Source organism: Bos grunniens, chromosome 18 (genome assembly GCF_055505025.1).
Source record: "Bos grunniens cultivar Pamir isolate PY7600 chromosome 18, Bosgru_T2T1.0, whole genome shotgun sequence".
Classification (NCBI taxonomy): Eukaryota; Metazoa; Chordata; class Mammalia; order Artiodactyla; family Bovidae; genus Bos; species Bos grunniens.
Window position 1 is genome coordinate 49,332,130 of NC_141182.1, and position 21,712 is coordinate 49,353,841.

Here is a 21,712-nt window from a genome sequence, read left to right on the forward strand (position 1 = left end):
GCATGAAATGTTACCTTGATGGTGCCAATTTTCTTGAAGAGATCTCTGCTCTTTCCTATCCTACTCTTTCCCTCTCTCTTTCTATCTCTCTCTATATGTATATATATACAACATATATATATATATTATATATATATATAGATATATAGATAGATAGAAATGTAGGTTTTTTCCATATCTTGGCTGTTGTGAATAATGCTGCAATGAGCACCAGGGTACAGACACCTCTTTGAGATCTTGATTTCATTTCTGTTGGATGTATATACAGAAGTGGGATTGCTGGGTCATAGGGTAGTACTATTTTCATTTTATTTTTTAAAGAACCTTTCATACTGCTTTCCATTGTGGCTGTACCAATTCACATTCTCACCAAGAGTGAACAAGGGTTCCCTTTTCTCCACATCCTTGCCAACCCTTGCTATTTCTTGTCTTCTTGATCATAGCCATTCTAACAAGTGTGAGGAGATACCTCACTGTGATTTTGACTTGCATTTCCCAGTGATAAGTGATGCTGAGCATCTTTTCATGTACTTCTTGGCCATTTGTATTTCTCCTTTAGAAAAATGTTCATCCGAGTGCTCTGCTCATTTAAAAATTAGATTTGTTGTCTTTTTTTGCAATTGAGTTGTATGAGTCCCTTATATATTTTGGACATTAACCCCTTATCAGATAGATGGTTTGCAAATATTTTCTTCCATTCCATGGATTGCCTTTTCATTTTGTTGAGTGTTACTTTTGCTCTGTGGGAGCTACTTATTTATTTAAAATTTTAATTTTTATACAATTTTGAAGCTTACTTCTCATTTACAGTTATTACACAATATTGACTATATCCCCCATGTTGTATAGTACATCCTTGAACTTATCTTATTCCTAATGGTTTGTATCTCCCACTCTTCCTCCACGCCCCCATTGGTAATCACTTACTTGTTCTCTATATCTGTGAGTCTGTACAGAAGCTTTCTAGTTTTATGTAATCCCACTTACTCATATTTCTTTGCTTTTGGTATCATATCCAAAAAAATTATTGCCAAGATCAATGTCAAGGTGCTCTTTCCCTATGCTTCCTTCTAGGACTTCTGTGGTTTCATGTTTTATGTTTAAGTCTTTAATCCATCACAAGTTAATTTAAAAAAATTATTTATTGATTTGGCTGTGCTGGGTCTTAGTTGCGTCTTGCAGAATCTTCGCTGGGGCATGTGGCCTCTTTAGTGGTGGGATGCAGGCTCTTTTAGTTGTGGCACGTGGGATATTTCACTGCGGCATGTGAACCCTTAGCTGTGGCATGTGGGATCTAGTTCCCTGACCAGGGATCGAACCCAGGCCCCCTGCATTGGGAGTGCACAGTCTTAGCCATTGGCCCACCAGGGAAGTCCCCATTGCAAGTTAATTTTTGTGAATGGTATAAAATTGGGGTCTATTTTCACCTTTAATTTTTTATGTAGTGGGCACTCAAAAAATATATGTTGAATCAGAGTGAAGTTAAGCTTCCCCACCACTGACTTTCACATACCAAGGTGTCTGATAATCCTGAAGCTCCTTTGAAGCCTAATACTGAAAGAGATGGGCATACCAGACCACCTGACCTGCCTCTTGAGAAACCTGTATGCAGGTCAGGAAGCAACAGTTAGAACTGGACGTGGAACAACAGACTGTTTCCAAATGGGAAAAGGAGGATGTCAAGGCTGTATATTGTCACCGTGCTTATTTAACTTCTATGCAGAGTACATCATGAGAAACGCTGGGTTGGAAGAAGCACAAGCTGGAATCAAGATTGCCGGGAGAAATATCAATAACCTCAGATATGCAGATGACATCACCCTTATGGCAGAAAGTGAAGAAGAACTAACGAGCCTCTTGATGAAAGTGAAAGAGGAGAGTAAAAAAGTGGGCTTAAAGCTCAACATTCAGAAAACTAAGATCATGGCATCTGGTCCCATCACTTAATGGCAAATAGATGGGGAAACAGTGGAAACAGTGGCTGACTATTTTTCTGGGCTCCAAAATCACTGCAGATGGTGATTGCAGCAGCCATGAAATTAAAAGATGCTTACTCCTTGGAAGGAAAGTTATGACCAACCTAGACAGCATATTAAAAAGCAGAGACATTACTTTGCCAACAAAGGCCCATCTAGTCAAGGCTATGGTTTTTCCAGTAGTCATGTATGGACGTGAGAGTTGGACTGTGAAGAAAGCTGAGCGGTGAAGAATTGATGCTTTTGAACTGTGGTGTTGGAGAAGACTCTTGAGAGTCCCTTGGACTGCAAGGAGATGCAACCAGTCCATCCTAAAGGAGATCAGTCCTGGGTGTTCATTGGAAGGACTGATGTTGAAGCCGAAACTCCAATACTTTGGCCACCTGATGCAAAGAGCTGACTCATTTGAAAAGACCCTGATGCTGGGAAAGATTGAGGGTGGGAGGAGAAGGGGATGACAGAGGATGAGATGGTTGGATGGCATCACCAACTCGATGGACATGGGTTTGGGTGGACTCCGGGAGTTGGTGATGGACAGGGAGGCCTGGCGTGCTGCAGTTCATGGGGTCGCAAAGAGTTGGACATGACTAAGTGACCAAACTGAACTGAACTGAAATCCCCAAAACTAAATGAATGATATGGAACTCACAAAAATTCACTCAGTAGGTTCAAAATATCTTATCTAACGGGTGTGCAAAGAAAATTACTATCTTGCTTGACTTTTATCTGTATCATTTTTGGTTTCCTTTCATGTGTATCTTATAAAGGTCTGAGGCTACCAAAGAAAATAACCCATACCATTCATCTACACAATATTTCTGCAGGACACGTGACAGCCCCATAACTGTGACAGCTGTTCTCAGGATCTAGAGAGGCTCAACTTGTTTTGAGTTTCACAAATTCATCTCTTCTCATTTGTGACTTGCTTTTTTGCCAACAATGGAATTAGGATATTGATCTGTCATGTGCGTGTGTGCTAAGTTGCTTCTGTTGTGTCCGACTCTGTGCAACCCTATGACCTGTGGCCCATCCCCCTCCCAAGGATCCTCTGTCCATGGGATTCTTGAGGCAGGAATACTGGAGTAGGTTGCCATGCCCTCCTCCAGGGGATCTTCCCAACCCAGGGATCGAACCCATGTCTCTTATGTCTCCTGCAGTGGCAAGCGGGTTCTTTACCACTAGTGCTGCCTGGGAAGCCCTTGAGCCCAACAATGAATTCTTTCTAATTACATCAAAATTACTTTCTTTTCCCTTCAAAATAGTGACATTATACGGGAAATACTGATACAAAACCACAGTGACAAACATCTTCCATAGCCTACTGCGGTTTTCTTCTAAATGCAGATATTTCTGTTTCATTTCCTTGTCTTGTTTCTCTATCTGCTGTTGTTATCAGAGAAAGAACATAGACAGTAAAGGCCCATCATTTATAAAGAACTTCAGTCTTACCCAGTCTTTTTTTATAAAAAACAAGTTTGTTTTATTTTTGGCTGTGCTGGGTCTTCGTTGCTGCGTGGGCTTTTCTCTAGTTGTGGTGTTTGGGCTCCTCATTGCCATGACTTCTCTTGCTGCTGAGCACGGGCTCCAGGCTCGAGGGCTTCAGTAGTTGTGGCCCCCAGGCCTTAGAGCACAGGCTCAGTAGTTGCAGTACTCCGGCTTAGTTTGCTCCACAGCATGTGAGATCTTTCCTGACCAGGGATCAAACCTGTGTCTCCTGCATTGGAGACACAACTACTGAGCCCATGTTCTTTACCACCGAGCTACCGGGAAAGCCCTTATCCAGTACTTGAGCATGAGACTTAGTTGCTTTACACATAGGGGGCTCAGTGACTAAGTCAGAACATTTAGTATTAACAGTGCAGTGGCCAGAAACCCTCACAGAGCTTGCTCTCTGATACCACGAGGTTGATTTTTTTTTCTTTTGGCTGAGCTGTGGCTCATAGGAACTTAGTTCCCCAAACCCGAGTGCTTGGCAATAAAAGCTCAGAGTCCTAACCATGGACCGCCAGGGCAGTCTCCTCGCCTAGTTGATGTGAGCCAGGGTTGGTAATTGTATTAATATCCCTAGGCTGCCATAACAGAGGAGCACAAACTGGATGGTTTAACACAACAGCAGTGTATCCGCTCACAGTTCTGGAGGCCAGGAGTCTGATGAAATCAAGGTGTTTAGCAGTGCTGCACTCGCTCTGCAGACCTTAGGGGAGAAGGCACTCTCTTACCTCTTCCAGTTTCTGGTGGTTGTTGACCTTCCTTGCCTTGTGGCTCTATCACTTCCATCTCTCTGCTATGGTCACATTGCTTACTCTCTCTCTCTTTCTTTAAAAATGGTATTTATTTATTAGCTACGTTTGGCTGGGCTGGGTCTTCACTGATGCATGGGCTTTTCTCTAGTTGTGGCCAGCAGGGGCTACTCTCTAGTCATGGTGACCAAGCTCCTCACGGTGTGGTGGCTTCTTTTGGGGAGCATGGGTTCTAGGGCTCAGGCTTCAGTAGTTGCGGCTCCCAAGCTCTAGGGGACAGGCTCAATAGTTGTGGCACATGGGCTCCTTTGCTCCATGGCGGGTGTGATCTTCTGGGACCAGGGATCAAACCTGTGTTTCCTGCACTGGCAGGCAGAGTCTTTACCACTGAGTCACCAGGGAAGCCCACAAGTTATTTTCTAGCCAAATCCTTGCGATAGGTTCAGTCATACTGTCTGACAGCTAACCAGATAAATAGTGACATAGTCAAGATTCCCATGATGTTAATTCAGTTATATTATCTTCATTCTTCTTTGTTCCCAGCCCACCCACAATAGAGGCCAGTTTACTAACTTGCTAAGTAGTTTCTGGCGCACTCCTACTTGAGCACTGATAATGGTGTCTGGTATAGAGGAAATGCTTAATCCTCATTTACCGACTGAAATAATAAGTTCTTTCTTTCCACAGAAAAAATTTTCCAGCATAGCATGACAACTTCTTTCTTCACCCCAATTCTAAACAAATTATTGAGGTCACACTGAGCTTCTGACCAATCAATAATCATTTATTAGATTGATGACCTGACTCTTCTTCAAAACGAATATATTTTATTTATTTTTGGCTGCTGTCTGGACTTTCTCTAGTTGTGGCAAATGGGACTACTCGGGACTCCTCTTTGTTACAGCGCGCAGGCTTCTCATTATGATGACTTCTCCTGCAGAGTACGGGCTCTAGGCTTGAGGGCTCAGTAGTTGTGGCACTCAGGCTGAGTCACCCAGAGGCATGTGGGATCCTTTGGCACCAGGGGTCAAACCAGTGTCCCCTACATAGCAGATAGATTCTTAACCACTGGCCCACCAGGCAAGTCCAAAAGGTACATTTTTAAAAGGTGGTCATCAAGTATACTTCAATAAAAAAAGATTAAAAAAAATGGCCATTTTGTTTTAATCTCTAGCCTACAAAGGTGAAAGTGAAAGTTAGTCACTCTGTTGTGTCCAACTCTTTGCGACCCCGTGAACTTGTAGCCCACCAGGCTCCTCTGTCCATGGAATTCTCCAGGTAAGAATATTGGAGTGGGTTGCCATTTCCTTCACCAGGGCATCTTCCTGACCCAGGGATCGAACCCAGGTCTCCCACATTGCAGGAGGACTCTTTACTGACTGAGCCACCAGGGAAATCACTGGTGAGCTACAAACGTAGCTCATATTTTTGGTAACATTCTTCTGCTGTCCAAGTTTGATTTTTTTTTTTTTTATATCCTTTCTCCCAAGTCACTATTATGAATAAACCTTGGAAAGATAAGTTTGCACATAAACCACTAAATAGGGGGAATTCCCTGATGGTCCAGAGGTTAGGACTCTGTGCTTTGACTGCCAACCAAGCACCTGAGTTCAGTCCCTGGTCAGGGAACTATGATTCCCCAAACCATGCGGTGTGACATGAAATGAAATGAAATGAAATAAAATAAAGGGTTTCCCTGGTGGCTCAGTGGTAAAGAATCCACCTGCCAATGCAGGAGGGTTCAGCCGCTGGTCTGGGAAGATTCCACAGGCCGAGGACCCACAACATCAGGGCCCTGGGACCTACTAAGCCCGGGAACCACAACTACTGAACCCATGTGCTCCAACTGCTGAAGCCTAAGCGCCCTAGAGCCTGTGCTCCACAGTAAGAGAAGCCACCACAATGGCAAACCCGTACACCGCGAGTAGAGAAAAGCCCACGCTGCAATGAAGACCCAGCACAGGCAAAAATAAATGCAAAATAAATAATAGAAACCTCCAAATACAGTTCAGTCCTCAGAGGATCCTAGAAATGGTTGTCCAGAATCCACACTCCAGTTAGGACCACTAGGTGGTGTAGTTCAGCCATTATTTCCCAGGACTGGTCACCCTTGGGTCGGTCTTCTGCCCTCTAGAGGGCAGCCAAGTCAAATTCTTCATAGAAACAAGGGCTGAAAGGAGTTAGAGGGACTTCACAGATTTGCTGAGGGCTTCTGAAATTGTTGACACTGTGAGAAAATTCTAGGCAAGCTGTCAACCACTGTTCGTGTGTTCCCATGAGTGTTGTTTGGGGATTATGTCAGAGTAGTTGATCAAGTGCTTCCTTTCTCATTAACTTGTCAAGTGGAAGTCTTTTCTGAAATTTTGGATGTATTTTGAGATGCACTATTTCTGAAAGTCTCCCCTGAACTGGAACTGATCTTACCATTCAGAATCTACTGGCTCACTGTCTTCACATAGGCAAAAAAAAATTAGGCAAAACATTCTTAACCTTTTTTCCCCTTTATGTTTCACTGAGGAAAATGAGGTGCAAGCTGGTCTTATTCATTCTACTGGGCTGGTTCAAATTAGGCTACACTCTTTGCAACCCACAGATTGTAGCCCGCCAGGTTCCTCTATCCATGGAATTCTCCAGGCAAGAATACTGGAGTGGGTTGCCATTCCTTTCTCCAGGGGATCTTCTCCAGCCCAGTGGTTGAAACTGGCTCTCCCACATTGCAGGCAGATTCTTTACCGACCGAGCCACCAGGGAAGCCCAGGCTACACTCACTCTGATGAGCGTTTTCCCAAACTTTCCCAGCACCTCTTGTGGAGGCTATGACTATGCTCATGTAATAACATCAATCCTGTGACAAATTATTCTTCTAACCCACTGGTTCTCAGTCTTGTCTGCACACTGGGGTCACCAGGACTTTTGCTGGTGCCCATATCCCTCTTCTTGAGATTCTGACTTGATTATTGTCAGAAGCAGCCTGGGACTGGGGTTTCTAAGAGCTCTTTAGGCAATGTTAATACATAGCCTAGGTTAGAACCATGGTACTAACCAAACTCTTGCAATAACCCTGCAATTTTTGTTTGAAAGCTAATGAGAATATCTATTCATTTGTTAATTCAGTTATGGTGCCTTCATTTCTTTTTTTATTTAATATTCATTTATTTATTTGGCTGTCCCATGTCTTAATTTCAACCTGTGGGTTCTTTTTAGTTGTGGCATGTGGGATCCAGCACTGCACTGGGGGCTCGGAGTCTCATCCACTGGACCACCAGGGAAGTCCCCTGTTGCTTTCATTTCTGATTGTTCCTAATCCAGCCACAATTTTGGCCAACTGATATACAATGAACTATGTCACACCTACACTCCCCAGCCCTCGTTTACTCAAGTACCTTTAACAGTTTCTGACACAAAAGTATGTATTCAGTATATAATTATTGGATGAAGGAACTAACATTCTTGGGACATATTCTTTCATAAAACCGAGGCCTCCAATATTCCCAGAACCATTATCTTTTGATGCAACTTTTACAATGTAAGGGACATTGTGTTTCCTGGCAAATTGTTACTTAATACATTGTTGTTGTTGTTGTTGTTTTTAACCTGGTTTTTCCTTCACCAGGTATATTAAGGAAAGTTGGCATTTTGCTTGCATGTCTAGCCTGTAAGACCACAAAGCTTACAAAGTAGAATTTCAGTTGTGCTCGACATGCCTCTGAAACCATTTGGTCGTTGTTATAGGGGGCTCGGAAGAGCTCTGTATAGTACCACAGTCCTTTATGTCTCAGTGCAGAAAAGAATTCAGCCAAAGGCAAAGTGGTAGGTAAGAAGTGATTTATTGTGAAAACCTTGTGAGGTTTACAAGTGGGCAGGTGAGAAATGCCACCCCCCTGAGGACTTACTGGGCTATTGTCTCATGTGTGTGTTAGTCGTTCAGTTGTGTCCTACTCTTTGGGATCCCATGGAGTGTAGCCTACCAGGCTCCTCTGCCCATGGAATTCTCCAGGCAAGAATACTGGAGTGGGTTGCCATGCCCTCTTCCAGGGGATCTTCCCCACCCAGGGATTGAACCCAGGTCTCCTGCACAACAGATTCTTTACCACCTGAGCCACCAGGGAAGCCCACAGTTTTATAATCAAAGCAAAAGTAAGGAGGGGGAGAAGAACTTCTTTGTCATTCTAGAGTAGATGTCATGCTTCCATCATCAGCTCCTCCTCCAAGTTGAGCAGAGGAGTTTTCTTGTCCCTACCTGGTCAAGCCAGGTCCATACATTTTCGGTTTTTCATGTGTGCAGAGAGAGTGTACTAGGGATCATTTAACTTACTGCGCTCACTGGGCAGGCTGTGGGGCTCACGGCCCTAGTGTTTTATTGCTTGGGGGCATGTCTCGTGCTTCTGTTGCTAAGCAAGCATGCCTGGCTTTGTGGTTAAGCAAAACTGCTTTCTTTCCTTTTTAAACAAAGTGTCTTCTCTTTCACTTATTAATTTTTGGCTGAACTGGGTCTCCGTTGCTGCCTGGGCTTTTTCTCTAGTTGTGGCGAGTGAGGGCTACTCTTCACTGTAGTATGTGGGCTTCTCGTTGCCGTGGCTTCTCTAGCTGCAGAGTATGGGCTCCAGGCAAATGGGCTTTACTAGTTGTGTCAAGTGGGTTCCGTAGTCGCAGCTCCCTGCCTCTCGAGCACAGGCAGGCTCAGGAGGTGTGGCACATGTGTCTCCTGCATTGGCAGGTGGATTCTTTACCATTGAGCCACCACTGAAGCCCCAAACCTGCTTTCTTGAGTAATCATTAACTTACAGGGGTCTCCCATATTTTTTCTACTTATAATCTTTTAGTGGAATTAACTAATCTACTTTGTCCCTATACTCTGTCCCTATCAATTCCACTGTCTAGAAAACCATAATCCTGCAGGAGAGTGATGGTTCTCCACAGCCAGGAGAGACTCTGTTCTCACTTTTTTCCAGACATATTAAGGTTTCAAAAATGCTTTTTTTTTTTTTTTTGGCCGTGCTGTGCAGAGTGTGGAGAAGGCAATGGCATCCCACTCCAGTACTCTTGCCTGGAAAATCCTATGGATGGAGGAGCCTGGAAGGCTGCAGTCCATGGGGTCGCTGAGGGTCAGACACGACTGAGTGACTTCACTTTCACTTTTCACTTTCATGCATTGGAGAAGGAAATGGCAACCCACTCCAGTGTTCTTGCCTGGAGAATCCCAGGGACGGAGGAGCCTGGTGGGCTGCCATCTATGGGATCACACAGAGTCGGACATGACTGAAGTGACTTAGCAGCAGCAGCAGTGCAGAGTGTGGAATCTTAGTTCCCTGATCAGGGTCTGAACCCGGGCCCACAGCGTGAAAGTCCCGAGTCCTAACAACTGGACCACCAGAGAAGTCCCACAAATGCTTCTTTATAAACATTAGTGAATACAACCAATGATGGGAGACAGGATTCACTACTGTAACTGCATTAGAAATAACCGAGGCTGAACCCTGGAAGTCTCACCTCTGAGGATGGTTTTCCTTCTAAAACATTCCTACGTCTAGCTGCAGTGCTTGAGCATCCTGAACAGACCAAACCATTGAGCACTTCTTCCACAGAAAGTACAGATTTTTCCTGGGAGTCCCGGTGCAAAGCCATGGAGACAGCTCTCATAGCAGAGACTGAGAGTCTCTTTTCTCTCTCTTTCTTTTTGGGTCATGTGGGATCTTAGTTCCCTGACCAGGGATCAAAGCTGTGCCCTCTGGATTGGAAGTGCAGAGTCTTAACCACTGACCACCAAGGAGTCCTGAGGCTTTCTTGAACGCTTTTGCTGCCATCCCACCTCCCTGTGGATGACTGCTGTTGCTACATGTAATGACAAAGAGTGTGTGTGTGTGTGTCTGTGTGTCTGCGTGTTACTTAGACCCTTCTCTGTCCCAGGGATGTACTATGTACTTATGTTGTTATTTAGTCGCTCAGTCATGGCTGACTCTTCAACCCTGTGGACTGTAGCCCGCTAGGCTCCTCTGTCCATGGGATTTCCCAGACAAGAATGCTGGAGTGGGTGGCCATTTCTTTCTCCAGGGATCTTCCTGACCCAGGGATTGAACCCATGTCTCTTGCATTGGCAGGCAGGTTCTTTACCACTGAACCACCCTTAATCTTGGACTTCAGCCTCCAGAGCTATGAGAAAATAAATTTCTTATAAGCTTCCCAGTCTGTGATAGCTACGGCAGCCCTGGGGACAGATACAGCTCACCCAGTTCTCACAGCCTCCCTATCCCACACCTCCTAGGCTATGTGATGACTCCAAGTTCAGGAAGACCTGCTCAAATGACTGCCCATCACTCAAAGTCAGGCTGTGGACTCTCCCCTGCCCGTCCCTATTTGAGGACTCATGAAACTCAGCTCAAGGTGGGGGATAAAAAGTGATGATGAAGCATCTGGAGAGCAGGAATTCACCAGGATGTGGAGAAAGTGGAAAAAGTCTGAATGCGCCTCTTAAGCGGTCCTGAAAATCTTTTCCCGCGCCCATGCCTCTCTCCTAATTGGAAAGTGCAGGCTTTCTGCTGGGGTGCAGCTCCTCCTCTGCACTGTGACTGTGCTGGGGAATTGGTGTGGCTCATTTGTGTAAGCACCTGCAGCTGACTTAATAGCTCTGTGACTCAGGTGCCTCAGGTATGATATTGACATAATAGTCACAGTACCTACCTCACAGGGGTGTTGTGAGCAATGTCAGTTAACTCATGTCATGTCCTTGTAACACAGCACAGAACTTATTAAGCTCAATGAAAATGTTGGGTATTTATTAGTATTAATCTGGCCCATCAATTGGGTGCCAGCTGTCCACCTTCAGTCCCCCTCAGTTGTGTGGTTGCAGTAGATGTTGGTGCTGGGAATGAGGCTGCTCACTTTTCTCCTGAAGGCTGGAATGTTCCCACAGGGAACAGAGGGTGAAGGGCATCTGGTCTGGCCCAGGCTGAGGTGGAAGGGACAAGAGGCTACAGGCACATTCACACCAACCCACCTCCCTCTGACTGAGGCCGAGGGAACAACCGTCAGCCCATACCCAGGTCAGTCACAAGACAATATATTAATAACAGGCACGCAATGGGACACACACTCACCTTCTCTCTTCTCCTTGGAGCTGTGGTTAAAGGTCCTCAGAGAAAGGGGAGGGGTAGGGAGAGGGTTCCAGCCCTAGCTCCTGTCTCACCAGGCTGGCAGGCATTGTCTGAGTAAGATCCCTTCTGTGTCTTGGAGTGCTGAGGAGAAGCCTTTTTAAGGGGGCATCTGATGGGGATTCTTCAAGCCATTTCTCCGCACCAACCCCATCCCAGAGCCTCGTCTCTCCATGACTGAAGGCTTTCTCAGGAACCATGCTGCAATGCTGGATCATGACACAGACATTCCACTAGGAAGTATTTATTTGGCTGTGCCAGGTCTTCGTTGCTGCACGCAGGATCTTTAGGTGCAGCATGCAAACGCTTAGTTGAGGCATGTGGGATCTAGCTCCCTGACTGGGGATGAAATTCAGGCTCCCTGCATTGGGAGTGTGGAGTCTTAGCCCCTGGACCACCAGAGAATTCCCACAAGTACTCCATTTTTTCCATCCTTAGTCTAAGAAAGTTTTATGTGGCTCCAAATGACGGGAGGCTACTGCTCCTGGGAGTGAGGCTGGCTGGCCTAAGGGCTCCAGCCCACACTTCCTCCTGTGAACCAGGAATAAGTGGTAATTTGCTTTGGTAATAAAAATCACCCAAATCTCAATGGTTTATGACAATAGAGTTTATTGTGATTATTTTCAAAACTTTTATTTATTTTTTGGCTGGGTCTTCATTGCTATGCATGGGCTTTCTCTAGTTGTGGTGAGCAGGGGCTGCTCTCCATGGTGGTGCACAGGCATCTCATTGCAGTGGCTTCTCCCGTTGCAGAGCACTAGCTCTATGCCCTCGGGCTCACTAGTTGTGACCTATGGGCTTAGTTGCCCCAGAGCATGTGGAATCTTCTTGTACCAGATGTCCCCAGAATTTATGTTTTACTTACAATCTGCTCTGGGTCAGCAGTGGTTCTGTTCCATGTATCTTCCTCAATTCAAGCCTTGCCTTCTTGGGACATGCCATTCCTGTGGCAAGACAGAACACAGAAATGATGGCACTACACACACTCTCCAAATTTCTGTCCAGAAGTGACACTCCTCACTATGGCTCACATTTCACTGGCCAGGTTGTCAAATGGCAAAGCCTGGGGTCAGTGGGTGGGAGGTCTCTGCTTCTGTTGGAACCAATAACATCATTTACCTCCCCAATGCATTTTAAAGTATCTCAGAGCACACACACACACACACACACACACAAATTAATGGAGCTTTAAAATTCTTTGTATAAAGTGAGTATACCTATTTTAAAAGCCAAGAAAGACTACACAACAGCACATATAGCAATCTCATTTAAGAATACTGATGGAAAAATCCTAGACTATTCATGAATAGTATCAGTAGAACACTAAAAGAATAATGCAGCAAGGTTAGGAAATTCTGTTAATTCAGCAGAGGAACAGATCTAATAAAAATCATGTGGGCAGTGAACCATGGACCCCCAGTGAAGACTCAGGACACCAATTTCCCAGGTGTTAAATTTAGAAACTTGGATCTTATGGTTCTTTCTTCTCTCAACTTGGTTAATATCCATGGACTTTGCTATTTGCAAGTTGCTGAGTCAAGCTTTATTCTTGTAAAACCAATTTTTGTAGTGAGGCAAAGATAAAAGATACTTTCCACAAAGAAGACAAAAGAGTCTGCATCAATCAAGATTTTTCTAAAAACTTGCTTCAGAAGATCCAACATTAATAGTACCTATTTTCTGTTTCCTGATCACACTCTTCCATTTCCTCCAAACTGTGAAAGAAGTGCTTTCTTTCCCCCTATTTACAGTCCACGGCATTCCACACCACATGCTGCAATAAAAATGTTTCAGTTGTAGGATTGACAAAAGACTCTCTTAAATGAATCCAAAAAAGAAGGGCAGGTTTCTCTGAAGGCAGCCTTCTCCTCTTGATGTATAGGATATCGCATGTCTTTCGGCCTATCATAGTCGAGTTCTGCAGCGAGGCGACTGAGAGCCATAGGTGCAAAGAGATCTTACATAAATGTATAGGCATCCAGATAAGACGTTGGGATTACGCGTTTGCCAGCGGCTATGGTGGGCTGTTTCCTTTGCTGTACACACATCCATAAACACCCAGCTGGGTTTGCCATACCCTCTTAACTGGCTGCCCGGGGCGCTGGGTACCCCTTCCCCAAACAGAGGCTGCACTTGCTCCAAGTCAGGCCCGAAGCCCTTGGGCTTGCGTTGGGGTTGTGGGAAGGCAGCTGGGCCAGGGGCCGTTCTCCTACCAGGGCAGTTCTCAGAGACCCGCGTCCTCTTGTGGTCAGAGGCCTTCTCCAACTTTGTCCGTCATTCAGCGTCCCTCTGGGGCTCCGCAGGCCTTGCTGGCCATCTCTTGAAGCCTATCTCCGCCCGCACGACATTGCGGTCAGTTTTCGCCATGCCGGGGTCGGGGGGACACAGCTACCTATAGGCAGATTGGGCATCTCAAACCCGCAGAGTCAACTGCACGCTTCTCAGCAACAGCGGAACAATGAAACATCGCGATAGTGTGTGTGAGACCACGTGAGCGCGTGCGTATGTGCATATGTATTACTCTGGGCATGCGTGAGTGTGAGTGTGTTTGCGCATGCGCCGCACTTTGAACTCAGCTGTGGAGACCGTTCCTGAGAGAACGTTAGTTATGCTGTTTTCGTCTGGCTGAAGAATCCCTTGGACTGCAAGGAGATCCAACCAGTCCATTCGAAAGGAGATCAGCCCTGGGTGTTCTTTGGAAGGAATGATGCTAAAGCTGAAACTCCAGTACTTTGGCCACCTCGTGCGAAGAGTTGACTCATTGGAAAAGACTGATGCTGGGAGGGATTGGGGGCAGGAGGAGAGGACGACAGAGGATGAGATGGCTGGCATCACCGACTCGATGGACGTGAGTCTGAGTGAACTCCGGGAGTTGGTGATGGACAGGGAGGCCTGGCGTGCTGCGATTCATGGGGTCGCAAAGAGTCGGACACGACTGAGTGACTGAACTGAACTGAAGTTGCTCTTGGTACCCAACGAATGAAAACGGTTGCTTCATACTTTGAATCTTAGTCAAGTAATTCTTGGTAAGACATACTCAGCATCAGTGTCTCAGACCCTATTTTGTTTTGGAAAACTGCAACTTTTGGTGCTGGAAACCTGAAATGGCCCTCCCGTGTCTGTTGTTACTCCATATGCGTTTGCACCTCTTTGTGTTTCCCATCTGCTTTTCTCTTTCCAGCTTTTCTTTCCCCTCCCCTCTTTCCTCTTTGTTCCTTCTCCTTCTTGGTCTTTTCCCCTGCTGTCTTCTCTTTCCATTCCCCGCATCCATTTTACCTTTCTCCTTCTCCCGCTCTTTCATTTTGTTTCTCCCAGCCTCTGTCCTTCACGTTTCTTTCTCCACACCACCTACCCCTTTGCCCTTCGTCTTAAATCCAAGTCTCTGGCAGGCTTCTCTGCCTACCCTACAGTTGTAACTCCCCAAACTTTCATCCCAGACTGCTCCAAACTTATAGCGGAACTGTCTTCCAGACCCTCTTGTAATGCCACCTCTGTGCTTGGGTTTGTATCTAGACAGTCCTCTCCCCGCCCCCGCCTCCCCTCCCGCTGGATCCTAGTTTTCTGACCAGGGATGGAATCCATGGACCCTGCAGTGGAAAGGGAGGATTTTTAACCACTGGATCGCCAGCTAAGTCCCACCTTTGTTCTCTCCTATTAATTTATTTGCTTATCTGCACCAGTGCATGTTGTCTTACTATATTTATATCAAACACTTTAATACGTGATTTATTGACAGTGAATGAGCTTGAATCTCCTTCCTCGTTCTTCGAGATTGTCTCAGTTCTCTTTGGACTTTACAGTGTCTGTGAAGTTTTGAGTCAGTTTGAGAATTTCTCTAAAAGCCTACTGGGATTTTGCTTAGGAATTCATGAATTCTTAGATTAATTTAGGGAAGAACTGGAATCTTTAAAATGGATCTTTCTCCTGTATTAATGTGATGTATGTGTCAGTTTTCTTTAAATTACATAAATTTTATAGTTTTCCCCAATTGTTTATAGATGTAGCTAGTGAAACTGACTAAATGAGAAAGAAATTCAAAGTGGAGTTTACTTGGGGCAGTGAGCAAGTGGAGGCAGTGGGGAGGGATGACTAGGGAAATTCACAGGTGTTACCAACCATGGTTCTTAGCCTTAGCCTCTTTAATCAATGGACATTGAACAGGCCAGGCACATTCAGGCGAGGCTTTATTGGGACTCCTGTTGCTGTAGGAGTGAGTGAAAACAAGTAGCAGGTTCCCTTGCTCTGCTCTCTGAAGGAGTGATGAGCCGATTTCCTATATGGGCTTGAGGGTGGGGATGAGGGCCAGGGTGGATGGAGGGATGGCTTAGTTGATCTGCCCATCTGCTTGGTGGTGCTGTTTGGGTTTTTGGTCTTTTTGTATCTTGTTCATAATTTGCCTCAACTGCAGTTATCTTTAGTTCCTTATGGTTTCTTTATATTTTATTGCTCTAGGAGGCTCTTGACCAGGTGCAACCACTGAAGCAAAGGGTCCCAGGTTTGAGCTCACCTCACAGGTACAAATGTTCTTATTTCTGAAGCTTGGTGGCTACATGACTATTTTTTAAAATTTCATTTTAATTGTTCTAATTTGTTATATAAGCTTTATGTGCATGATACATTTTGCAATTTAAACTTTGAATGCCTTTTATTGTTTTTGAATTTTAGAAACGTTAAGCATTTGTTTGCTGTTGTGAATGGGCTCTTTATTTGTAGCTAGTGAAACTGTGACTAAAAACAAATGAGAAACAAATTCAAAATGGAGTTTACTTGGGGCAGTGAGCAAGTTGAAGCAGTGGGGAGGGATGACTAGGGAGATTCACAGGTGTTACCAACCAGGGTTCTTAGCCTCTTTAATCAATGGACATTGAACAGGCCAGGCACATGGGACTCTTGGGTTGGTGTATAAGGATGCCAATGGTTCCCATGTTGTCCAGTAACTTTGCTGAATGTTTGTAAGTTCTAATAGACATTAAAAATAGTTTCTTTGACAATTGCAAATAATTTGAGCTTTCTCTCTTTTTTCTTGGTCAGTCTCCCTAACAGTTGTCAGTTTTGTTAATCTTCTCAAGGAACCAACTTTTGATTCTTGATTTTGTCTGTTCTGTTTCATTTCTGTTTTCATCTTTATGATTTCTTTCTGCTTGTTTTGGATTTAGTTTGCTCTTCTAGTTTCTTAAAGTGGAAGGTTAAGTTATTTATTTGAATTTTTTCTTTTTTGTTAGTATAGTCATTTACAACTCTTAAATTTCCTTGCAAACAGTGCTTGTGCTGCACCTCATAAGTTGTGTGTCTTTGTTTTCATTTACCTCAAAATATTTTAAAATTTCTCTTGTGATTTTTTTTTCTTTGACCAGTTGATTCTTCAGGAGACTATTGTTTAACTTCCTCAAATTTGTGAATTTCCCAAATTTTTTCTGTTGTTGATTTTAATTTAGTTCCGTTGTGCTACTGGCACAAAGACAGAAATATAGATCAATGGAACAAAATAGAAAGCCCAGAGATAAATCCACGCACATATGGACACCTTATCTTTGACAAAGGAGGCAAGAATATACAATGGATTAAAGACAATCTCTTTAACAAGTGGTGCTGGGAAATCTGGTCAACCACTTGTAAAAGAATGAAACTAGATCACTTTCTAACACCATACACAAAAATAAACTCAAAATGGATTAAAGATCTAAACGTAAGACCAGAAACTATAAAACTCCTAGAGGAGAACATAGGCAAAACACTCTTTGACATACATCACAGCAGGATCCTCTATGACCCACCTCCCAGAATATTGGAAATAAAAGCAAAAATAAACAAATGGGACCTAATTAACCTTAAAAGCTTCTGCACATCAAAGGAAACTATTAGCAAGGTGAAAAGACAGCCTTCAGAATGGGAGAAAATAATAGCAAATGAAGCAACTGACAAACAACGAATCTCAAAAATATACAAGCAACTCCTACAGCTCAACTCCAGAAAAATAAATGACCCAATCAAAAAATGGGCCAAAGAACTAAATAGACATTTCTCCAAAGAAGACATACAGATGGCTAACAAACACACGAAAAGATGCTCAACATCACTCATTATCAGAGAAATGCAAATCAAAACCACTATGAGGTACCATTTCACACCAGTCAGAATGGCTGCGATCCAAAAGTCTACAAGTAATAAATGCTGGAGAGGATGTGGAGAAAAGGGAACCCTCTTACACTGTTGGTGGGAATGCAAACTAGTACAGCCACTATGGAGAACAGTGTGGAGATTCCTTAAAAAACTGGAACTAGAACTGCCTTATGATCCAGCAATCCCACTGCTGGGCATACACACTGAGGAAACCAGAAGGGAAAGAGACACGTGTACCCCAATGTTCATCGCAGCACTGTTTATAATAGCCAGGACATGGAAGCAACCTAGATGCCCATCAGCAGATGAATGGATAAGAAAGCTGTGGTACATATACACAATGGAGTATTACTCAGCAATTAAAAAGAATACATTTGAATCAGTTCTAATGAGGTGGATGAAACTGGAGCCTATTATACAGAGTGAAGTAAGCCAGAAGGAAAAACACCAATACAGTATACTAACGCATATATATGGAATTTAGAAAGATGGTAACAATAACCCTGTGAACGAGACAGCAAAAGAGACAGTGATGTATAGAACAGTCTTATGGACTCTGTGGGAGAGGGAGAGGGTGGGGAGATTTGGGAGAATGGCATTGAAACATGTAAAATATCATGCATGAAACGAGATGCCAGTCCAGGTTCGATGCATGATACTGGACGCTTGGGGCTAGTGCACTGGGACGACCCAGAGGGATGGTATGGGGAGGGAGGAGGGAGGATGGTTCAGGATGGGGAACACATGTATACCTGTGGTGGATTCATTTTGAAATTTGGCAAAACTAATACAATTATGTAAAGTTTAAAAATTAAATAAAATTTAAAAAAAAATGTTGAATTGGCGGGGCCGCCCCGCGGGCCCGGGTGCTCTACGTGCCGCGCGGAGACCCTCTGCACGCCTGGGAACACGGCGCTGCAAGCAGTGCGGAGCGTGCGGGCGGCGGTTGGCAGCCTGCGCGCTATCTCGGCACCACACTCGCCCTGCTCGCCGCGGCCCTGGGGACTGTGGGCGGGTGCTGTCCGAGCGCTGCGCACCGGCCTCGCTCTGCTGTCGGTGCTGAAATTCACAGAAAAACACGAATGGGTTACAACAGAAAACGGTGTTGAAACACTAGGAATCAGCAATTTTGCACAGGAAGCTTTGGGAGATGTTTACCGTAGTCTGCCTGAAGTTGGGATGAAATTGAACAAACCAAAGGACTTTGGTGGTTGGAAAGTGTGAAAGCTCCTAGTGAACTCTATTCTCTATCAGGAGAAGTAACTGAAATTAATAAAACTCTAGCAGAAAGTCCAGGACTTGTCAACAAATCTTGTTATGAAGATGGTTGGCTGATGAAGATGACATTCAGTAACCCTTCAGAACTAGATGAACTAGTGAAGAAGCATATGAGAAATACATAAAATCGATTGAGGAGTGAAAATGGAAACCCTAAATAAACTAGTTTGAAACAACTTAAAAAAAAAAACAAAAAACACTTGAACTTCTAGATGTTCAAGCTGGATTTAGAAAAGGCAGAGGAACCAGAGATCAAATTGCCAACATCTGCTGGATCATCGAAAAAGCAAGAGAGTTCCAGTAAAATATCTACTTCTGCTTTATTGACTATACCAAAGCCTTTGTGTGGATCACAACAAACTGGAAAATTCTGAAAGAGATGGGAATACCAGACCACCTGACCTGCCTTCTGAGAAATCTGTATGCAGGTCAAGAAGCAACAGTTAGAACTGGACATGGAACAACAGACTGGTTCCAAATAGGAAAAGGAGTACGTCAAGGCTGTATATTGTCACCCTGTGTATTTAATTTATATGCAGAGTACGTCATGAGAAATGCTGGATTGGATGAAGCACAAGCTGGAATCCAGATTGCTGGGAGAAATATCAATAACCTCAGATATGCAGATGACACCACCCTTATGGCAGAAAGCGAAGAAGAACTAAAGAGCTTCTTGATGAAAGTGAAAGAGGAGAGTGAAAAAGTTGACTTAAAACTCAACATTCAGAAAACTAAGATCATGGCATCTGGTCCCATCACTTAATGGCAAATAGATGGGGAAACAGTAGAAACAGTGACAGACTTTATTTTGGGGGCTCCAAAACACCGCAGATGGTAACGTCAGTGATGAAATTAAAAGATGCTTGCTCCTTGGAAGAAAACTATGACCAACCTAGACAGCATATTAAAAAGCAGAGACATTACTTTGCCAGCAAATTTCCATCTAGTCAAAGCTATGGTTTTTCCAGTAGTCATGTATGAATGTGAGAGTTGGACTATAAAGAAAGCTGAGTGCTGGAGAATTGATGCTTTTGAACTGTGGTGTTGGAGAAGATTCTTGAGAGTCCCTTGGACTGCAAGGAGATGCAACCAGTCCATCCTAAAGGAAATCAGTCCTGAATATTCATTGGAAGGACCGATGTTGAAGCTGAAACTGCAATAGTTTGGCCACCTGATGTGAAGAACTAACTATTTGTAAAGACCCTGATGCTGGGAAGATTGAGGGCAGGAGGAGAAGGGGAAGACAGAGGATGAGATGGTTGGATGGCATGACTGACTCAATGGACATGAGTTTGAGTAAACTCCAGAAGTTGGTGATGGACAGGGAGGCATGCTGCAGTCCATGGGGTCGCAAAGAGTCAGACACGACTGTGTGACTGAACTGAACTGATGGTCTACCCTGGAGAATGATTCATGTACACTTGAGAAGAATCTGCATTCTCTTGTTGGGAAATGATAGATTTCTGATAGGATTAGTTGTGCAAGTCTTGTTTCCTTGGCTTTCTGCCTAAATGTTCTGTCCATTATTGAAAGTGGGATACTGAAATCTCCAACTATTATTGTCGAATTGTTTGTTTCCCCATTTGATTCTGTTTTTTGCTTCATGTATTTAGGGGCTCTGTTGTTAGGTGCTTATATGTTTGTTATATCTTCTTGATGAAATGATATCTCAATATGTCATTCTTTGTCTCTGGCAAAAAACAATTTTTTTCTCTGTAGTAATAATTTTTATCTTAAAGCCTGATTTTAAAGTGTTAGCATAGCCACTCCTGCTTTTTTTTGTTTACTGTTTGCTTGGTATATCTCTTCCCATATTTTTACTTTTAGTCTATTTGTGTTTTTGAATCTGATTTGTGTCTTATAGATAGCATATAAGTGAAAGTATTAGTCGCTCAGTTGTGTCTGACTTTTTTCGACCCCATGGACTGTGCCCCGCCAGGCTCCTCTGTCCATGGAATCCTTCAGGCAAGAATACAAGCGGGTAGCCATTCCCTTCTCCAGGGGATCTTCCTGATCCAGGGATTGAACCTGGGTCTCCCGCACTGCAGGCAGATTCTTTACCATCTGAGCCACCATATATTTGAATCATAAAAAATAATTTTTACCAATCTCTACCTTTTAATTGGAGTGCTCTGTGCTGTCTTTCAGGGAACCAGGTTGGTTTCAGCCCTGCCATTCCTTAACACATGGGTTCCCAGGTCACCTTGGAGATTTGCTTCCAGTCAGCTTGAAGAAGAAGGGAAAATGGAGCCTGCATAGGAGGTTTTTCTGGGACAAGCTTGGACATGGTGCCCACGACTTATATTCCATTGGCTACAAGTCAGCCATAGAAATACTTAACTGCAAGGGAGGTTGGGAAGTGTGCTTATCTCTATGCTGAGGAAAAAATGACAAGGACTTTGTGAAAGATTAGCAGAGTCCACCACAGTAATGTAAGAGAAGGACAGTGTATTTGGAGAATAACATTACCATCAATGAGGGTGCATATTCTACTTGCTAAAAGATCTTGGTGATAACTTTTTTAGATCAGATAACTTTTGAAATGGTGGCTTTTGGAACTATAGTCCTGTAGGAGTCATGGCTCTGGAGTTTGCTTGGCTAGCAGGAGGAATTAATATTGCAGTTGTCAATTTGTGGTAGACCTTAACTAGTAGAGGATGTGTACTGTCACTGATAAGAAATATCAGGCCTGTGTGACCCAGAAACTGTTAATTGAAAATGTCCATAAGGAAGCATTGAGGTTGCACAAGAGTTAAGATCTGGGTTCTGTTTACATACTCATAGCCTTTTGGGAATTTGGGGATAAATATTTTACAGTTATTTTAGTAATACTAGAAATAATAATTGGTACATATATGGTAGAAATGCTTATAAAAAGTGTCAATTATAGGAACACATCAAGAGCTTTCTCACCTGAAACAAAACAAGTAATGTGCCTAGAAAATGAAAC

At 43.9% G+C, this 21,712-nt stretch overlaps 1 protein-coding gene, 1 long non-coding RNA gene and 1 pseudogene across 4 annotated transcripts in view; 2 read left to right on the forward strand and 1 right to left on the reverse strand.

Annotated features, from left to right (window-relative positions):
* Window positions 1–11,956: 11,956 nt before the first annotated feature.
* Window positions 11,957–13,821, reverse strand: LOC147353834 (uncharacterized). 2 transcript variants are annotated; one of them, XR_015145966.1, is made up of 3 exons: window positions 13,578–13,821; window positions 13,038–13,138; window positions 11,957–12,308 (listed from the first exon to the last, which is right to left on the reverse strand). It is a non-coding gene; the product is annotated as an uncharacterized LOC147353834 (long non-coding RNA). The 2 variants fall into 2 exon arrangements; XR_015145965.1 differs by having other exon boundaries at window positions 13,038–13,821.
* Window positions 13,822–13,874: 53 nt separating this feature from the next.
* The window catches only part of LOC147353835 (galectin-16-like), a 69,050-nt gene continuing 61,212 nt past the window's right edge, over window positions 13,875–21,712 (forward strand). Inside the window, exons 1-2 of one of the 2 annotated variants that reach the window (XM_086352474.1) lie at window positions 13,875–14,390; window positions 15,817–15,878. The gene's annotated coding sequence lies outside the window, so the exon portion shown is untranslated. Of the gene's footprint in view, window positions 14,391–15,657; window positions 15,879–21,712 lie in introns of those variants that run through there. The other variant, XM_086352475.1, reaches the window with a different exon arrangement.
* LOC147353836 (glycine cleavage system H protein, mitochondrial pseudogene) lies at window positions 15,642–18,992 on the forward strand (annotated as a pseudogene).